This window comes from Bufo bufo, chromosome 3, assembly GCF_905171765.1.
Source record: "Bufo bufo chromosome 3, aBufBuf1.1, whole genome shotgun sequence".
In the NCBI taxonomy this organism is placed as follows: Eukaryota; Metazoa; Chordata; class Amphibia; order Anura; family Bufonidae; genus Bufo; species Bufo bufo.
The window spans coordinates 192,544,552-192,560,907 of NC_053391.1; the positions used below are offsets into that span (position 1 = coordinate 192,544,552).

The following is a 16,356-nucleotide window of genomic DNA, read 5'->3' on the forward strand; positions in this document are numbered from 1 at the left end:
TATTCTAGGTTCTTCAAAGTAGCCACCTTTTGCTTTGATTACTGCTTTGCACCGTCTTGGCATTCTCTTGATGAGCTTCAAGAGGTAGTCCCCTGAAATGGTTTTCACTTCACAGGTGTGCCCTGTCAGGTTTAATAAGTGGGATTTCTTGCCTTATAAATGGGGTTGGGACCATCAGTTGCGTTGAGGAGAAGTCAGGTGGATACACAGCTGATAGTCCTACTGAATAGACTGTTAGAATTGGTATTATGGCAAGAAAAAAGCAGCTAAGTAAAGAAAAACGAGTGGCCATCATTACTTTAAGAAATGAAGGTCAGTCAGTCAGCTGAAAAATTGGGAAAACTTTGAAAGTAAGGGCTATTTGACCATGAAGGAGAGTGATGGGTTGCTGCGCCAGATGACCTGGCCTCCACAGTCACCGGACCTGAACCCAATCGAGATGGTTTGGGGTGAGCTGGACCGCAGAGTGAAGGCAAAAGGGCCAACAAGTGCTAAGCATCTCTGGGAACTCCTTCAAGACTGTTGGAAGACCATTTCAGGGGACTACCTCTTGAAGCTCATCAAGAGAATGCCAAGAGTGTGCAACGCAGTAATCAAAGCAAAAGGTGGCTACTTTGAAGAACCTAGAATATGACATATTTTCAGTTGTTTCACACTTGTTTTCACACTTGTTTGTTATGTGTATAATTCCACATGTGTTAATTCATAGTTTTGATGCCTTCATAGTCATGAAAATAAAGAAAACTCTTTGAATGAGAAGGTGTGTCCAAACTTTTGGTCTGTACTGTATATATATATGCAGGGCCGTTTTTAATATTGATTGGACCATGGGCAAGGAATTTACTTGGGCCCCTTGATCCCGCCTTCCCACACCCTAGCATGAAATCACGCCCTCCACCACAACATGGTCATATGGGAAAGACATGCAAATAGTGTTTTAGCTGAAAAACAAGGCAGATTCTGCTAACTTGCATGTCTTTCCCATATGCCCATGTTTATGCACATTAGTTTACATGACAAAACAGTATAGAAAGGTTACTGAATATAAATGTTAGGACAATTAGAAAACTGAAAATGTTTATGCAGTCCTCCTATTCAGTGAGAGAAGAGTTAGCTGGCATCCAATTTTTGTCACCCTAATGATAATTATCTAGGGGCGCAGGTCCCCCAAGCCATCAAATTTAAATCAAGCAACTTTGAGGCTAACTGGCTCTCAGTCAGATGAGAGCTGGTCTTGAATGTCTCATTGCATACAAGGCTGCGATTGTAAGGTATGCTGACTGTATCTGTCTTATGGATGGGGTTGTCAGCTTGCACATACCCGGCTTTTAGCATACAGTCTTTGTGTGATTGTGTGTTATATGTTGTCTACTGTATGTTATAGGTAATGAATTATTTTAAAAATAAAATAATATAGCTTCTATAAAAAAAAATATTAATGATAGGTAGGAAAATACTAGTGTAACGGATCTCCTGGCACCCCGACCGGGTACCTCCGTCGAATGATGCTCCTAGCGTTTCCCGAGGACTCCAAGCACTCCAAACACCAGCCTCAACATGATGAAGGGTAAAACAGGAACTCTTTATTTGAACACACAAGCATTTTCCAACAAGGTTACCACCCACAGAGTTTTGTAAAAACAGCCAATAACCACGTACAATACACTCAGACACTCCCACACAAAATCCTCCCCTCTGCTCGCGATACAATTACCTCACTCTGGGTTGATGCAATCATCACAGGCAGGAGAATACACAATGTCCTCTGTCCTGGAGACAACCGAGACGTAATTCAATTATCTCTCAGGACAAAGGACATTGCCAATACACACAGAGAGACAATGGAACAGACCTCACTACTCAACGTATACAATGTCCCACCCTTTTCAATACACATAGTCATTTAACATCCCAAAATGGCACGAATTAGACCAGGGGTTCAAGTTAGTACAAGTCCTTTGTGAACAAAGGAAGCCTGGCTGATGAGAGGGCACATAATCCTGGGGCAAGAGGCTGGTAGCCAGGCCCCTCCAAAACTCAGTGGCGAGGTTGGTTTCGCCACAACTAGAATATTTGTGGTTACGAAGATATAGCACTATATTCTAGATCTTAGCGAGTTTTCGAAGTGCCGATATTCGCGATAAACATTTGCGATTAGAATATTCACGCTCAACACTATTCACAAAAACTTGAAATAGAAGCATAGCCTGTTATGCTATTAAGCACTGCAAGTATAATTAGCTTTTCTCAAAACAGAAGTCAATGGACAGACTGTTGCTTTTTTTCCTAAAAATGTAATTTCAAAAGAAAAAATAACCAGTTGCCAAAATAGGCAGTATACCAGAAGTATGCCATACTTTCGCATACATGGATTGTGCATATCATAAAAGTGTAAATTTGCTAGGGAGAAGGATAATTATAAAATCAATTACATTACTTTATGTAGATACTTAGTAATAAACATACACCACCTTCTATTCTAAAAAAAGAGCGACAAAAGATTAAGAATACATTTCAGCTGTATAGAAGTCAAAATGTATAGTAAGTAGGATAATGTAAATCAGAAGAATCTAAGATTATAAACTTGTCTGCTACCATCTTGACATCGGAACAGATGCAGTCGCTATCTATCAGTCTGAGCTGTCTTACCCAATGTGGAAGTTTAAGACGAAATGGTGCAATGATGACAAAACTCACAATATGTGTCCTTCCATCCTGCTTATGTCACAGGAACTAGATTCTGAGTCAAGTGAATTTTCTTGCCACTTGATTTAAACATGTAACCAAGATTATTACTCCATACATTCGCAGGTACTAACTGACTTCAATGTATTCATTGCAGAACAACTTGGTGCTTGTAATCTTGCTCAATGAAAAGACTGGATATATACAATAATGAGAAAGTAGGAGCTGATTAGGATGTATATCGTACATTGTAGATGTACAACAGTTATCCTAGGATTATATATCCTGTTTGTTCACACTATTAGATTTAAAATGTTCATTTTATTATTTCTCTTAAAAGTAAACAGTCCAAAAAATAAAGAAAATAAGATCCCCCCCCCCCCCCCCCGAGAAATAAACAATTAAAACTGCTGTCGTGCAGAAGTATTAGTAGCGTATTCAGTAGTAACTATGTTTACAATCCCTTTAAGGAGTGGTGCTGTAGAGAGCGTTTGACTGTGAGTAGCCAAGTGTGCCCTGGTAGAGACTGTTGCAGCTATGTATGTTCAGGGGCAGATTGGCCATAGACTCTACAGGGAAATGTCCTAGTGGGTCGCCTGAGCCCTCCTCACTGCTTCCAGCCAGTTAACTAATGATGTATCACTGCCAGAGTTAATTAACACTGGGGGCGTCAAGTAGTTATGTACCTTTTTGATGCTGCTGGGGCAGTTTATTGTGTTGTGTTGAGGTATTTGGCTTTGCTGGGGTGGTATTTTGTGCCAAAACTTTATTTCATTTTTACTTTTGCTATTTATTAGTCCCAGAATGGAACTTTGCCATGCAATCCACTGATTACTTCCATAATATACTGTACTGCTTTTGTAGTGCAGTGTTCTATACTGTCAATATGGTACTGACAGGCACTCTGCCACAGCCTGAAGGTAGGCCTTCTTTAGACCCCCCAGCTCCATTGTGAATACATCGGCACCCCACTATCTCGTTTGCAGCAATACCGATGGCTGACAGAGGCCGTGGCCCAGGAGAAGCTGGAGTGGAGGAAAAAAGCGATAATGGCTCTGGCCGCAAGTGTCACATGCTGGTATCAGGGCCGTCTTTAATATTGATTGGACCCTGGGCAAAAATTTACTTGGGCCCCCTGGATCCTGCCTTCACACACCTTAGCAGGCAATCACGCCCTCCACCACAACACACACACAAAAATTCCACATATCTGGTAGAGTCCAGTGAATGACTGTAAATACTTCCAGTTCTGAAGACTCCAGCGGCTCAGAATCAGTGCTCTGGGCAGCTGGGCTCAGGCTGGAAGGAGACCAGGGCTCGGCTCACTCTAGTGTTACAGTGCACCCCAGCACCCCACAGTATGCAGTATAGCACCCTATAGTATACAGCACCACACAGTATACAGTATAGCACCCCACACTATACAGTACCCCACAGTATATAGTAGAGCAGTATAGCAGCCCACAGTATACATCACCCCACAGTATACAACACCTCACAGTATACAGTAGAGCAGTATAGCAGCCCACAGTATACAGCACCCCACAGTATACAACACCTCACAGTATACAACACCTCACTGTATACAGCACCCCAAAATATACACGATACAGCCCCCTACACTATACAGTACAGCAGTATAGCACTCCACACTATACCGCACCCACAGTATACAGACCCCCACAGTATACAGGCCCCCACAGTATACAGGCCCCCACACAGTATACAGCCCCCCACACAGTATACAGCCCCCCACACAGTATACAGGCCCCCACACAGTATACAGGCCCCCCCACAGTATACAGCCCCCCACACAGTATACAGGCCCCACACAGTATACAGCCCCCCCACACAGTATACAGGCCCCACACAGTATACAGCCCCCCCACACAGTATAAGCCCCCCACAGTATACAGGCCCCCACACAGTATACAACACCCCCACACAGTATACAGCCCCCACACAGTATACAGCCCACCACACAGTATACAGCCCACCACACAGTATAAGGCCCCCACACAGTATACAGGCCCCCACACAGTATGCAGCCCCCCACAGTATACAGGCCCCCCACAGTATACAGCCCACCACAGTATACAGCCCAGCACACAGTATACAGTCCCACACAATATACAGCCTCCCACAGTATACAGGCCCCACACAGTATACAGCCCCACACAGTATACAGCCCACCACAGAGTATACAGCCCCCCCACAGTATACAGTCCCCCCACAGTATACAGCCCCACACAGTATACAGCCCACCACACAGTATACAGCCCACCACACAGTATACAGCCCACCACACAGTATACAGCCCCCCCCACAGTATACAGTCCCACACAGTATACAGTCCCACACAATATACAGCCCCCCACAGTATACAGGCCCCCACACAGTATACAGCACCCCACTATACAGTAGTTTACAGTATATTAACATAACAGCCCCTGTCACCTTTTTCTGATGTAATCTTCACACAAAAAAGCTCCACAGTTAATTCCTGCTAGGACCTCTGATGACCTCATAGCCATGTGACCAGTAAGTGCTAGGCTACTGGTCACATGGTGATGATGTCATTAAGGTCCTAGATCACAGCTTTCACAGTACAATGCCTGTGTAGCTGACAGCTTGACACCCGGGGCAGTAGCTAGCAGGGCTCAAGAGGCAGCTGCCTTGGGCCCCCCAGGAGCAACTGGGCCCGGGGCAGCTGCCCCTTTTGCCCCTTGGTAAAGACGGCCCTGGCTGGTATTAAGGGGAGCCATATGAACATATGATAACCATTCGCAGACAAGACTTAAGGATACAGAATAGGCAAAAACGAACGGTTTGTTCAACTATAGTTACAAGACATAAACATAATCAGAATCAAACTGGACATACAGGCAGGGAGCAGTGCAAACCTAATTTCCACTCAACCACTATCCCTATTTACTTGGACGATCTGACCTAAACGGCATACCCCAACTGGTTGACAGTCCCTATACTAGCTAAGTGCAGGGACCTGTTCACACATGTCAACACGTTCATTCTTATGTTTTGAGATATTATGGGTCCTCTCATCAATATTTTTCTCTCTAAAGTCAGTTTACAGACCCTTTTAAAATATACTTTTTATTATTTATACTTAAAATAAATGCCCCTTAGTGGTGGCTTGATGTCATACATAGAGTGCAGGCCCCCAACCGGCTACTCTTATTGTATGACAGCATCCGCCACAGTTATGACATACAGACAATACAGACTTACACAGTGTATAATGTGAATTGGAAGGTAAATGGTTGGTGTAGGAAATCTTTCCCTAGTACACACTCTTTCTAACCTTTGCCCAGGGGTCGCCCCTGATGGTGGCGTTCCCTGTCCGCGTACCTTCCCTCCTTTCCCTATAACACCCTAACAGTGATAGTGTAGTGTAAACAAATAACATATATACGATACTGCCACAACATAGATAATTGTTGTACAAATCAATGCCCCAATGCGTTTCGCCCATTCAAGGGCTCCTCAGGGGGTCTCGGTTCCAGTGATACAGATAGTATAGTGACACCTGTTAAAGTGTTTATCCCAAGATATATACAATAACACTTTTTGCAGTGTCTAGGTAGATGGTACAATCGCCATATATACATTATCCCATTCGTTGTCTCAAATAGGTATTGCGGACGTCATAAAGAAATAGTACAACAGACCTTATCAGATGAGGGCTGGGTATTGCGCTAGCTCCTATTTTGATGGTAGGTGCTGCTACCTGTAATCCAACATATATAGTAAAAAGCAAGTACTAGATGCAGATAGGGATGTATACAGAGAGACCCTTAGTCGAGGTCATACTCTTTACTTCAACATCCAAGAACATTCAAGTACACTTACAATTTAGCTCCTAACGTGACTGCCTCCTCCCAGGGTCGATATGGCAGTGGCATACATGGGAAATTCTGTTCTTTTAAAATCGGCGCTCCACAGGCACGTCCGGCCCGTGGAACGCACGCCGCGGCCTTACTTCCGGTCTGGTGGAACGTAAACGTCACTTCCGGTTCTGCGATTCACCAGAACACCGGCCTCTAGCGATTGTTAGAGGTAGGAAGACACAATATCACTTCTTTAAAGCCAAGCAGTGAACAGTTTAACCCCTAATACGCCTCCTACATGGGGAGAGCGGTCCCCCAGTGACTTCTGATGCTATAATTCTATTTATTCATCCTATGATTAGGACATAGGGGAATCTCGGATCCTTATATACAGATCCAGATTCATAACAGATCACAATCGTGACTCTGGTGGAGTCATCTTGTATTTATTTGAGTACAGAAATAAAGCAGAGGCAGAGGCATTGAAGATATTGGAATCTGATAGATCCATGGTCATCAAGCAGTCCGACAAGGGTGGAAACTTGGTGATCATGGATCACAAATCTTATTCTGAGATGTGTCTGGACCTTCTGAAAGATGGAGGGGGGTACCGGATCCTGTCGGGAGACCCGACTGATACGTTTAGGGAAAAACTGAGGATTATTCTTCAATTCGGCCTGGGCAATAAGACCATTGGCAAGGCCGAGTATGAATTTTTGTTACCTACAGCTCCTCAAATAGCTACTTTCTATAGCCTCCCAAAGGTCCATAAGTGGACAAATCCCCTTAAGGGCCGCCCGATAGTGTCTAGTATCAATTCCCTCTCCCAAAACAGTGGGATATACATAGATCAAGTGATGAGAGATTTTGTTCTCTCATTGGCATCGTACACAAGAGATACAATGGACTTTTTGAACAAAATAGAGTTTTTAGTCGTTGAACCATCTAGCTTGCAGTTAGGAGTTAAACTGTTCAGTGCTTGGCTTTAAAGAAGTGCTATCGTGTCTTCCTACCTCTAACAATCGCTAGAGGCCGATGTTCTGGTGAATCGCAGAAGCGGAAGTGACGTTCCACGGGCCGGAAGTGCCTGTGGAGCGCCGATTTTAAAAGAACAGAATTTCCCATGTATGCCACTGCCATATCGACCCTGGGAGGAGGCAGTCACGTCAGGAGCTGGGAGCTAAAATGTAAGTGTACTTGAATGTTCTTGTATGTTTAAGTAAAGAGTATGACCTCGACTAAGGGTCTCTCTGTATACATCCCTATCTGCATCTAGTACTTGCTTTTTACTATATATGTTGGATTACAGGTAGCAGCACCTACCATCAATATAGGAGCTAGCGCGATACCCAGCCCTCATCTGATAGGCCTGTAGTATCTGCAATACCTATTTGAGACGACGATAGGGATAATGTATATATGGTGATTGTACCATCTACCTAGACACTGCAAAAAGTGTTATTGTATATATCTTGGGACAAACACTTTAACAGGTGTCACTATACTATCTGTATCACTGGAACCGAGACCCCCTGAGGAGCCCTTGAATGGGCGAAACGCGTTTGGGCATTGCTTTGTACTACAATTATCTATGTTGTGGCAGTATCGCATATATGTTATTTGTTTACACTACACTATCACTGTTAGGGTGTTATAGGGAAAGGAGGGAAGGTACGCGGACAGGGAACCCCACCATCAGGGGCGACCCCTGGGCAAAGGTTAGAAAGAGTGTGTACTAGGGAAAGATTTCCTACACCAACCATCTACCTTCCAATTCACATTATAGTGTAAGTCTGTATTGTCTGTATGTCATAACTGTGGCGGATGCTATCATACAATATGAGTAGCCGGTTGGAGGCCTGCACTCTATGTATGACATCTAGCCACCACTAAGGGACATTTATTTTAAATATAAATAATAAAAAGTATATTTTAAAAAGGTCTGTAAACTGACTTTAGAGAGAAAAACCTGTTCACACATGACTACTTGGTAGGAACCCAAGACATGAACAAAGATCCCAAACAAACTTGACCAAAGACACAGAATTACGATCAAAGAATAAAGGGAACCCTTGCATCATCAAACACAAGGTGCTTACAAGTCACAGTTAACAGTTCACATACACCCACAGAAGTCCACAGCCAGCACACAGAACACAATCAACCAGCGTATACGGAAACACAGTGTTATAGCCTCCCCCCTCCAGGACAAATGCACAGATCAGAATCAGGACTCAAATACAAAACAGATCAGAATTTCAGGATAGGGAGTTATGTAACGAGGTTATAGTTGCAGTTCAGTGTAACTTTTTAGTAATTTCCTTTAGAGTTTTAAAGGATATCTGTCAGCAACATTTCGCCTATATAACTAATGCTAAGGTGATGTTGTGAACTCAAACATGGTTTAATACATACCTTGTATTAAACCATCGCAAGAAAATGAAGTTTGTTCTATATGCAAATGAGCCACAAAGTGCCCAGCAGGGCGTTTCCAACCTTCCAAAGTGCCCAAGCCCACCTATTCAATGAGTCCAAGCCCAGTACCTCCCCCATGCACTCTTAACTCCAAGTGACATCATCAAAGCCTTCTCCTTCTGCCGGTGATGACCCCTCTGCCTGGGCCTGCACACCACAGTACATAGTGCAGACATTGGCCTTAATGCTGCTTGCTCCATCACTGCAGGACTGCAGCACTCCCACATAAGCACTTTTGACCAGGTAGAAGTACTGAAAAAGTTTATGCACCCTCATTTTAAACTTTTGCCTCCCTGTTTGGATAAGGATGCCCAAAGGGCAATTTCTAGAGACCTATGGTCTTTCATAATTAGAGTGCTGGCTCTGTCACTGCAGGACCACGGTGCTCCTGCAGTGACAATGCCAGCGGCGCGGCACATGTACAGTAGATATAGTCAGGCCGATGTTCACACTGTGTACTGTGTTGTGCAGGCCCAGGCAGATGGGAAAGGGTGTCAATGACGCTGCATATAGTTGGGAGTGTATGGGGAGGTACTGGACTCTCTGAAGAGGCAGGCTTGGGCTCATTGAAGAGGCAGGCTTGGGCTCATTGAAATGGCAGGCTTGGCCTCATTGGAAGATTGGAAACCTCAGACCCCTGTGGGCACCTTGTGGCTCATTTGCATGTATAATAACCTTCATTTTCTTGTGATCACAAATGCACAGAAGGATACAAGAGGTGTATGGTTTAAAAACCATGTTTGAGAGCACAACAGTAGTTTAGCATTAGCTATAAAATATTGCTGACAGGTTCCCTTTAAACCTCATTATCTGCTTTGCCCTATGATGTAAACTTGTACGGTGTCACAGTATTAAGTCTACTGTACTTACCAGGATGTCATTTGGAAATGACAGACACGATGCAAGAGAACACGTTTAACATACAGTGGATATAAAAAGTCTACACACCCCTATTAAAATGTCAGGTTTCTGTGCTGTAAAAAAATTTGATAAAGATAAATCATTTCAGAACTTTTTCCACCTTTAATGTGACCTATAAACTGTACCACTGAGTTGAAAAACAAACTGAAATTTTTAGGTGGAGGGAAGAAAACAAAAAAAAACTCAAATAATGTGGTTGCATGAGTGTGCACACCCTCTTATAACTGGGGATGTAGCTGTGTTCAGAAATAAGCAATCACATAAAAAAATCATGTTAAATAGGAGTCAGCATACACCTGCCATCATTTAAAGTGCCTCTGATTAACCCCAAATAAAGTTCTGCTGCTCTAGTTGGTCTTTCCTGAAATTTTCTTAGTCGCATCCCACAGAAAAAGCCATGGTCCACAGAGAGCTTCCAAAGCATCAGAGGGATCTGATTGTTAAAAGTTATCAGTCAGGAGAAGGGTACAAAAGAATTTCCAAGGCATTAGATATACCATGGAACACAGTGAAGACAGTCATCATCAAGTGGAGAAAATATGGCACAACAGTGACATTACCAAGAACTGGACGTCCCTCCAAAATTGATGAAAAGACGAGAAGAAAACTGGTCTGGGAGGCTGCCAAGAGGCCTACAGCAACATTAAAGGAGCTGCCGGAATATCTGGCTGTGTGGTACATGTGACAACAATCTCCTGTAATCTTCATATGTCTGGGCTATGGGGTAGAGTGGCAAGACGAAAGCCTTTTCTTACCAAGAAAAACATCCAAGCCAGGCTACATTTTGCAAAAACACATCTGAAGTCTCCCAAAAGCATGTGGGAAAAGGTGTTATGGTCTGATGAAACCAAGGTTGAACTTTTTGGCCATAATTCCGAAAGATATGTTTGGTGCCAAAACAACACTGCACGTCACCAAAAGAACACCATACCCACAGTGAAGCATGGTGGTGGCAGCATCATGCCAATGGGGCTGTTTTTCTTGAGCTGGAACTGGGGCCTTAGTTAAGCTAGAAGGAATTATGAACAGTTCCAAATGCCAGTTAATATTGGCACAAAACCTTCAGGCTTCTGCTAGAAAGCTGAACATGAAGAGGAACTTCATCTTTCAGCATGACAACCCAAAGCATACATCCAAATCAACAAAGGAATGGGTTCACCAAAAGAAGATTAAAGTTTTGGACTGGCCCAGCCAGAGCCCAGACCTGAATCCGATTGAAAATCTGTGGGGTGATCTGAAGAGGGCTGTGCACAGGAGATGCCCTCGCAATCTGACAGATTTGGAGTGTTTTTGCAAAGAAGAGTGGGCAAATCTTGCCAAGTCAAAATGTGCCATGCCAATAGACTCATACCCAAAAAGACTAAGTGCTGTAATAAAATCAAAAGGTGTTTCAACAATGTATTAGTTTAAGGGTGTGCACACTTATGCAACCATATTATTTTATTTTTATATTTTTTCTTCCCTCTACCTAAAAGATTTTAGTTTGTTTTTCAATTGAGTTGTACAGTTTATAGGTCACATTAAAGGTGGAAAAAGTTCTGAAATGATTTATCTTTCATTTAAATTTCATTAAATTGTGCCTATAACTAAACAAAGTGTCAAAGTTTAGTATGGTTATAAGCAACATGGGGATAAAGCTCATTTATTGTAACCTACATAATGGGCACAATGGCTATCACTGCTATATTAGAGATTATTAAAACATAAAAATGTCTCTTCCATGGTGCTTAGATGTGCAATCGACAGGGGACGCACTGCCTGGGGGTTTTCATTTTTAAAAGTACATAGTTTGTCGTGACGCCAGTTGCAGTAAAGCAAAAAAGGCACTGGGCCCCTTTTTAGTGAGACTGTGGTAGATGGTACCCAGGTGTAGGAGTGCCAGAGTGGTGTAGGGTAGCCTATAATGTCCCTTAATGTTTTGTACACATGTCACAGTGCTCCTACCTGGATACGCTGGAACCCAGGCATTGTCATCCGAAGCAGAGCAAATAGGATGAATAATTGAGTGATTTGAAGAAATAAATTGAGTCCAGACCTTGTGATGAAGTTCAATAACAGATTTACTTGAATAAACTTTTCTCCAACAGTTTCAGGCTTTGTCTTGGTTCCCGGCAGGCGTTAGCATTGACTCTGGCAGGCAAACAAACTCAACTCAGCTACACCTGTTGCTCTCTGGCTCTGCTGTGTTGACAAGCTTACTGTATAACTTTGCTGTAGCTGTAGGCTGTAATTTTCTTGGTAATCTTGTCTCTAACTTTATCCAGGAAACTTTACTCCTGATTTTTAGCTGTGACCGTCAGATGCAGCTGAGCTGAAGGTGCTCTAGCTGTTCTAGGCAAGGCTCGTCCAGGAGGGACGGCTCTTGCTTCCTTCCCCAAGCAGGGGGTAAGCTTAACTCACCTCTCAATGACTAAACTCCTCCCTAGAGTGAGAGAAAAGAATGGAAAGACGGGTTCCATTCTAGGTAAACTAGCTCTGCCATGCTTGCCACCATCTGCTGGTGAACCAGGCACATTACACTTAAACAGTCACATAATATGAAATATGAATACACACTTTGCAGGATCTGGAAATTAATACATATGAGGACACATGGTTAACCATAGGAGATAGTAGCAAGGAGCAAAGGTGGTAATGCCACTCTGGGTTGTTACAGATGAATCTGGCAATCCAGAATGACAGGTGACTAAAGCATAAAGCACATTATAGTGGACTCACTGTATTGTATCTATCTTTTCACAGAAGAAATGCCTTTGACAACAACAGCAACAACTGTTCCATCAAGAGGTGTGTGGTTTAAAACCATGTTTGAGAGCACAACAGTAGTTTAGCATTAATAATAAAATATTGCTGACAGGTTCCCTTTAAGCCTCATTATCTGCTTTGTCCTATGATGTAAACTTGTACGGTGTCACAGTATTAAGTCTACTGTACTTACCAGGATGTCGTTTGGAAATGACAGACATGATGCAAGGAACACGTTTAACATATGTTGTGTGATTTCTCAAATTTCATTAAATTGTGCCTATAACTAAACAAAGTGTCAAAGTTTAGTATTGTTATAAGCAACATGGGGATAAAGCTCATTTATTGTAACCTACAGTACAGACCAAAAGTTTGGACACACCTCATTCAAAGAGTTTTCTTTATTTTCATGACTATGAAGGCATCAAAACTATGAATTAACACATGTGGAATTATATACATAACAAACAAGTGTGAAACTCTGCGGTCCAGCTCACCCCAAACCATCTCGATTGGGTTCAGGTCCGGTGACTGTGGAGGCCAGGTCATCTGGCGCAGCACCCCATCACTCTCCTTCATGGTCAAATAGCCCTTACTTTCAAAGTTTTCCCAATTTTTCGGCTGACTGACTGACCTTGATTTCTTAAAGTAATGATGGCCACTCGTTTTTCTTTACTTAGCTGCTTTTTTCTTGCCATAATACAAATTCTAACAGTCTATTCAGTAGGACTATCAGCTGTGTATACACCTGACTTCTCCTCAATTCAACTGATGGTCCCAACCCCATTTATAAGGCAAGAAATCCCACTTATTAAACCTGACAGGGCACACCTGTGAAGTGAAAACCATTTTAGGGGTCTACTTCTTGAAGCTCATCAAGAGAATGCCAAGAGTGTGCAAAGCAGTAATCAAAGCAAAAGGTGGCTACTTTGAAGAACCTAGAATATGACATATTTTCAGTTGTTTCACACATGTGCAGTCGTGGCCAAAAGTTTTGAGAATGACACAAATATTAGTTTTCACAAAGTTTGCTGCTAAACTGCTTTTAGATCTTTGTTTCAGTTGTTTCTGTGATGTAGTGAAATATAATTATACGCACTTCATACGTTTCAAAGGCTTTTATCGACAATTACATGACATTTATGCAAAGAGTCAGTATTTGCAGTGTTGGCTCTTCTTTTTCAGGACCTCTGCAATTTGACTGGGCATGCTCTCAATCAACTTCTGGGCCAATTCCTGACTAATAGCAATCCATTCTTTCATAATCACTTCTTGGAGTTTGTCAGAATTAGTGGGTTTTTGTTTGTCCACCCGCTTCTTGAGGATTGACCACAAGTTCTCAATGGGATTAAGATCTGGGGAGTTTCCAGGCCATGGACCCAAAATGTCAACGTTTTGGTCCCCGAGCCACTTAGTTATCACTTTTGCCTTATGGCACGGTGCTCCATCGTGCTGGAAAATGCATTGTTCTTTACCAAACTGTTGTTGGATTGTTGGAAGAAGTTCCTGTTGGATGGTGTTTTGGTACCATTCTTTATTCATGGCTGTGTTTTTGGGCAAAATTGTGAGTGAGCCCACTCCCTTGGATGAGAAGCAACCCCACACATGAATGGTCTCAGGATGTTTTACTGTTGGCATGACACAGGACTGATGGTAGCGCTCACCTTTTCTTCTCCGGACAAGCCTTTTTCCAGATGCCCCAAACAATCGGAAAGAGTCTTCATCGGAGAATATGACTTTGCCCGAGTCCTCAGCAGTCCATTCACCATACTTTCTGCAGAAGATCAATCTGTCCCTGATGTTTTTTTTGGAGAGAAGTGGCTTCTTTGCTGCCCTTCTTGACACCAGGCCATCTTCCAAAAGTCTTCGCCTCACTGTGCGTGCAGATGCGCTCACACCTGTCTGCTGCCATTCCTGAGCAAGCTCTGCACTGGTGGCACTCCGATCCCGCAGCTGAATCCTCTTTAGGAGACAATCCTGGTGCTTGCTGGACTTTCTTGGACGCCCTGAAGCCTTCTTAACAAGAATTGAACCTCTTTCCTTGAAGTTCTTGATGATCCTATAAATTGTTGATTGAGGTGCAATCTTAGTAGCCACAATATCCTTGCCTGTGAAGCCATTTTTATGCAACGCAATGATGGCTGCACGCGTTTCTTTGCAGGTCACCATGGTTAACAATGGAAGAACAATGATTTCAAGCATCACCCTCCTTTTAACATGTCAAGTCTGCCATTTTAACCCAATCAGCCTGACATAATGATCTCCAGCCTTGTGCTCGTCAACATTCTCACCTGAGTTAACAAGACGATTACTGAAATGATCTCAGCAGGTCCTTTAATGACAGCAATGAAATGCAGTGGAAAGGTTTTTTTGGGATTAAGTTAATTTTCATGGCAAAGAAGGACTATGCAATTCATCTGATCACTCTTCATAACATTCTGGAGTATATGCAAATTGCTATTATAAAAACTTAAGCAGCAACTTTTCCAATTTCCAATATTTATGTAATTCTCAAAACTTTTGGCCACGACTGTATATAATTCCACATGTGTTAATTCATAGTTTTGATGCCTTCAGTGTGAATCTACAATTTTCATAGTCATGAAAATAAAGAAAACTCTTTGAATGAGAAGGTGTGTCCAAACTTTTGGTCTGTACTGTACATAATGGGCAGAATGGCTATCACTGCTATATTAGAGATTATTAAAACTTAAAAATGTCTCTTCCATGGTTCTTAGATGTGCAATCAACAGGGGGCGCACTGCCTTGGGTTTTTCATTTTAAAAAATACATAGTTTGTCGTGACGCCAGTTGCAGTAAAGCAACAAGGGCACAGGGACCCTTTTTGGTGACACTGTGGTAGATGGTACCCAGGTGTAGGAGTGCCAGAGTGGTGTAGGGTAGCCTATAATGTCCCTTAATGTTTTGTGCACATGTCACAGTGCTCTTCCCTGGATACGCTGGAACCCAGGCGTTGTCGTCCGAAGCAGAGTAAATAGGGTGAATAATTGAGTGATTTGAAGAAATAAATCGAGTCCAAACTTTGTGATGAAGTTCAATAACAGTTTTACTCGAATAAACATTTCTCCAACAGTTTCAGGCTTTGTCTTGGTTCCCAGCAGACGTTAGCATTAACTCTGGCAGGCAAACAAACCAACTCTGCTACATCTGTTGCTCTCTGGCTCTGCTGTGCTGACAAGCTTACTGTATAACTTTGCTGTAGATGTAGGCTGTAATTTGTTTGGTAATCTGGTCTCTAACTTTATCCAGGGAACTTTACTCCTGGTTTTTAGCTGTGTCTGTCAGATGCAGCTGAGCTAAAGGTGCTCTAGCTATTCTAGGCAAGGCTCATAAATGAGGAATGACTCCTGCTTCCTTCCCCAAGCAGGGGGTAAGCTTCACTCGCTCTAGGTAAACTAGCTCTGCCATGCTTGCCGCCATCTACTGGTGAACCAGACACATTACACTTAAACAGTCACATAATAAGAAATATGAATACACACTTTGCAGGATCTGGAAATTAATACATGTGATGACACATGGTTAACCATAGGAGATAGTAGCAAGGCGCAAAGGTGGTTATGCCACTCTGGGGCGTTACAGATGAATCTGGCAATCCAGAATGACAGATGACGAAAGCATAAAGCACAGTATAGTGGACTCACTGTATTGTATCTATCTT

The 16,356-nt window shown here is 42.8% G+C and overlaps 1 long non-coding RNA gene across 1 annotated transcript in view; it reads left to right on the plus strand.

The window, feature by feature from the left end:
• Positions 1-12,694, plus strand: part of LOC120994958 — a 33,972-nt gene extending 21,278 nt beyond the window's left edge. The window contains exon 3 of the long non-coding RNA XR_005777505.1: positions 12,672-12,694. This is a non-coding gene — a long non-coding RNA (uncharacterized LOC120994958). The remainder of the gene's footprint in view (positions 1-12,671) is intronic.
• Positions 12,695-16,356: the final 3,662 nt, after the last annotated feature.